This window comes from Oryzias melastigma, linkage group LG12 (genome assembly GCF_002922805.2).
Source record: "Oryzias melastigma strain HK-1 linkage group LG12, ASM292280v2, whole genome shotgun sequence".
In the NCBI taxonomy this organism is placed as follows: Eukaryota; Metazoa; Chordata; class Actinopteri; order Beloniformes; family Adrianichthyidae; genus Oryzias; species Oryzias melastigma.
Genome location: NC_050523.1, coordinates 3,335,096 through 3,340,518, shown reverse-complemented (window position 1 = coordinate 3,340,518; position 5,423 = coordinate 3,335,096).

The window sequence follows — 5,423 nt, the reverse complement described above, 5'->3', positions numbered from 1 at the left end:
CAAATTCAAAGAGTAGAGACAGAATCCATGAAAAATTGAAATTATAAATACTTTAAATGAAACATAAAAAAGTTATAAAGCCTAAAAAAAAATCTGAATTATTTTAGCTCTCAGCAAGACTCACTGATGACAATTATTGTGTGTTTACAACAACATAACGACCCAAACAAAAAAGTTTTTATTCAAAATTTAAACTAAGAGTCTCAGAAAATTTTTTACTTAAACATTTTTAGAACTTAACAAGAGTTGACAAACCTTGTGGAGCTTCAATTGGAATTTTTCTCTACATGTTTAATCTTTTGCTAAAAAACATTAAAAAAATATTTTATCTCAATTTTTGTGATTTTTGCTGCAAAAATATCAACAATTTAAAACTAAAATTGACATTTTTGGGCAAATTCTGATCCATTGTGGAATTAATGAGTAAAATAATCAAAATAAATCTAAAGCAATGATTGGAGTACAAAGATTAATATCAAGTGTTACCACAAAAACATAGTTTTAAATATAATTGAATGGAGTAAATAGTAAAGTACACACTTATGAGTTATTTCTTCTGGGGTTATTCATATTTTTGGAGGAACACTATAATTTCTTGGGTTGGTTCCATTTTAGCCCAATTTATGCTTTTTTTCTGAGTTAAAATAGTCCTGAAAAATGTTAGTCCCTTTTCCACCTTGGAGTTATTTTAACTAAGTTTTTAATTGGTAAAAATAAATAAATAAAGTAAAATGAAAAAACCTAATTAAAATAAATTAAAACAATAAAATAAAATGAGTTTTGGTTCAGCTGGTCATCAGGTTGTGGGGGAGCCTTGACCCAGAAACGTTTTAACGCCCTTGAAAGTTCAAATTAATTAAGTTCTGAAAAAAATAAGCCTACATTTTCCTAAATCTGAAAATATATCAGGACGTTTTAGTCATATTTTCATTAAATGCCTCCTTTAATTTTGTAGGAAAGCCTTTTGGATTTGGGGATCGAGCGGATGCGCATGCGTGAGCTGCCTCTGCAGACATCTCCAGAGGTCCATCTGATCCTCCTCTCTTCTGCCTCTTTTTCTCGCTAATTGGCCGGCGACGTTTGCGCGCACATTTCTCCCTAATTTCACATTTGCTATTCCAGCAGCAGCGGCGGCGCGTGCCCCGGGCCTCCCCATCCCTCCCTTTCTCCCCCCTCCAAACCATCCAGAGCCGTTTGATAATCAAATCTGCTCGATTCTGTCTTGTTACCTCTGCGCGCGCAAGCCTGGAGCCTTTTACGCGCAGAGGAGCGTCACCAGAAAAGAGCAGAGGCTTCAAACTCGCAGGGCGCGCGTGCACACTACAGTGCGGGGGGAACTCCGAAGTCATCCAGTTTGCTCTAATCATCACAATTAGTTGTGAATTATCACTGGACTCTGACAGACGCTCCTTGTAACTCTCCCTTTATTTCCAGCGCGCGCTAATCAGCGGCTCTCATTACAAACGCTGATTAAACTGCAAATTACCCAGCAGCGGCCTCGCCCGCGCCGACCGCCGCGCGCTCAATATCAATTAAGCGCAGCAGCCCGTCTGTAGTCTCGCGGCGCTTCCAAATACTTGATAGTGCCACTTATTAGTTTGGAAAACTCGGAAAATACCAATAAGCAGCGGCCATGAAGCTGCGGGGCTTTTTCCTGCAGCTCTCAGATGCAATCAGGCCTGAGCTGCAGCTGCAGATGGGACATGCAAATGCACCTGAAGCTGACCTGGAGCTAATGCCTCAAAACAACCATGCATGCAAATATCTGCGGTCATCAAGGAAATCAGCTTCCGGTTTAACAAGAAACACGTTTTTATTAAATTCTCTGGAGCTGCGCGCGCATCCATACCCACATTTTTCAAATATAGTGACTGTTTTTTATTACTGCCTTTATTTTTAGATACATGTTTATGTATTTTAAATTGTTGTTATTTTTTTTAAAAATGTTGCTCTTGTTACTGTTTTGTTATTATTATTATTATTACATGTTCAGTATTTGATGCTTGTTCACTTCAGATTTCTGTCATTCGTTAAACATTTTTATTTGCAGAAAGTCTCTCTCCTGTGTTTTATTTTACACCCAATTAACAAAAAAATGTATAATTCCAAAATAACATTTTAAGGAAAAAGCATTTTCAATTACTGGGCTTGGGACAGGCACGAGCAGCACCAGTTTGTGCCCCATCGAGGCTCCATTTATGTACTTATCTTTTTCTTTATATGTTTGTCCTTCTATTCATCCTTCTGGTTTTATATCTTTCAGTTATATTTTTATAGATTTTTTTAAGTTTTCTTTGTTGATTTTAGGTAATTGTGGATTTTGACAGGCTATCATAATAGTCTTGAATTTTATATGGTTTATTTAAATTAAGAATGCATATGAAATACAAATTACAGATCGCTTTGAAAGGGAGCGGAATGAAGCAAATTTACATAATCCCACCCGGCTCTACCTTATAATTTCCTTTACATGTATTTTCTTCCGGTTCATACTTTGGGGTATACTCACAACATTTTATCTGGTATTAATCTAACCTCGATTTTGTTTTTCGTTCTTTATTTGATTTGTGTATCACAAAACAACAAAACTTAATATTCTGATTTTTTTTTTTTAATTTCCAACAAAACAAAACCACTTTCAGTCAGCTTGTACTAAGCCTGTACAGCAAAACTGAACCTTAAAAACAAATTCCAATGAAATTGTGGTTTTTGGTGTTTTTAAACATGTTCTTGTTGCATTTTTCTGACAGTAAATTAAGCTTAAAATTGCATTTCTGTGTATTTCTTTATTCAAATTGTGGTGAATCAGGAGCAGATACTGTTGAATAAACGTGTGACGTACAAGTTACTACTGCCGACCACGAGCTCCATTCTCATACATTTATAGACAAATATATCAGTGAATGTTTTCCTCGTCTGAGTTCCAACTGGAAAACTCTGATATTGCTCAGAGTTTTTGTTGCATCACAAATGTTAGATTGGGGTTGTACGCTCGTGGGAGAGCGCATAAGCAGATGAATGATGGGAAGGGATGGGAACAGTCCAACCCACAACTCACAGACACATTTCCAGTAAACTCCTACCGCTCTGCAGGAACTATGTCTACACAAGTTTAAACATTTTGGTCAAAAACAATAAAAAAAAACTCTGGAAACACTTTGAAAATAGATCAAAAGATGATCGGATTGGAACTTTAAGAAAGTAACTTGTTTAAAAAAACACTTGTAATGTTAAAAATGTTTTTTTAATAGTAAAATAGTTAGTTTGTGTATAAAATTCTGTTCTTAACCCATAAATTCCCAGACCCCTTTTTCCTTAAAAGTAAAGTAATTTCTGATATTTCTTTGTTACACTGATGTCACCATGGGTTCTTATGGATAAAAATAATAATTCTTTCTAAGAACATTATTCTTACCCCATTGTTTTTGTTTTCCTTTAATTTTATCTAAACAAAAATGTTCACATTTTTGTAATTTTACTTATTTCTATGGGTCGTGTTTATGCACTTGTGTGATTTAGTGAAACAATGAATAATAAATCCTTAAATTCTTACACTATCACTTTCTTGTACTGAAAAGATTTTTGACACTTTTCACGTAAACATAAACAAACAGGAAGACAACAATTCACTTTACCCACAATTCTGTTCTGTTGTGTGATAAACTGTGTTTTTTAACCAAGAATCGAGGCGTTCCAACTCTTTAAATACTCCGAAAATACCTCGTCAGTCTACAAATCCTTCAGTTATACTAACTTCCTCCAAAAACCAAAGTTTTTGTTAATATTAACTGAATATTTATCTTTAAATCAACATTTTTGGATTTTATGACATTTCCTTAATATTATATTTACATAACTATAATTAATAAAAGTTTAATTCTATAGTTGTTCATAAAGTTGGATAGAATTTGTCTTAAATGCTCAAATTACAGAAGTTTTCCACCCTTTTAGAAAACCTAAAGTCTGTTTCAATATTTAAACATGTTTTCAAGCTTTTTATGGAAAGTCTTAAATTACAAATACATATAATACTACGTTTCGCTGCTATAGGTTTCTTGTGATTAAAATGGGCTTTTTTCACACATTTTGCTGAGGATCATCATTTTTCTTTAATTAATTTTGACACACAGAAGAACAAAAATGCAGAGCTCAATTAACACGATCCTGTTTTCTTCAGAGAAAAATACCGGCCCTGTTTAGCACTTCTCCATCCCAGATTTTGTGGCATTGAAAAACGTAAATTCTCACCTTCTGTCGATGCAGAACCTTCTCTGCTGCTGACTTGGCACCTGCACAGCTTATTAGTTTTGTTAGTATAATCAGATGTGATGAGCAATTAAGACCATGAGTTTTTAACTCTCTGCATAATTAGTTTTGTGCTGGTATGGGAAAGAAAAAGTTGTGTTAATGTTAAATGTCGTAAACTTTTCACTGGACTTTAATAACGGATATTTTTGACTGGAGCAGCTGTGTGAAATTCTATGAAATAGATTTTTTTTCCTCTCACACAAATCAATATGAGATGTGATTGAAGCTCAGCTTTATATAGCATGTCAATCTGCTTCGTTTTGAGCTTTAAATGTAAACACGCAATCCAATTTTGTTTGGATATTTTTAAAGGATTTAGAGGATCAAACTGAAGAAACACAAATAAACTGTTTTTATGTCGCACTTACAAAGAGAGAAAAGCTCAGATTTACTCACTAAAGAGACTCAAACGTCAGAATTTATGAACTAAGTTCTCATCAAAAGGCGTCTAATAAGTGAAACACACAAAAAATATCAAAAATGAAGCACTTCGTTTTATTTTATAGAGCTATTTTGATAAAAATACATGTTCTTGTCACCTTTTTTTCATAATGTATAAGAAAATGAAGCTAAAATTGCATTTCTGAGCTTTTCTTTCCTCAAATTGTTGTGAATCAGGAGAGAATAGATCCATGAACGTCGTCTCTGAGCTGATATCTGGATCCAAACTGAACAGCTGGATATCTCCAATAATGCTCGACGTTTTTGTTGCACCACTAATGTGAGGTTGAGGCAAAAGCTAGCAGGAGAGCATGTAAACAGAGAGGGTGCAGGGTTGCTCCGCCCCAACAGTCCCGCCCACATCTCAGAGGCGAATTTCAAATGAGCTCCTGCCGCTCTGCAGAAACTATGTCCTATGAATTAGTGGTCCCCAATTTTTTTCAGGCCACAGACTGATTAAAATTAGACAACATTTTAACGAGCCCAGTCTCAGTAAAATGCGTACATATGCCACGATTTGGGAAATACCGTGTATAATATACGCCAAAACCGGTTTTTGCGTGCATATAATACGCGCGGTCCTAAACGTGTTAAAGTCTGTTTTCCACGATTGACACGTCCCCTGGTGGAGGCCTGAGCATCACAGACAGCCCCACAAACGAACAATTTGCTTT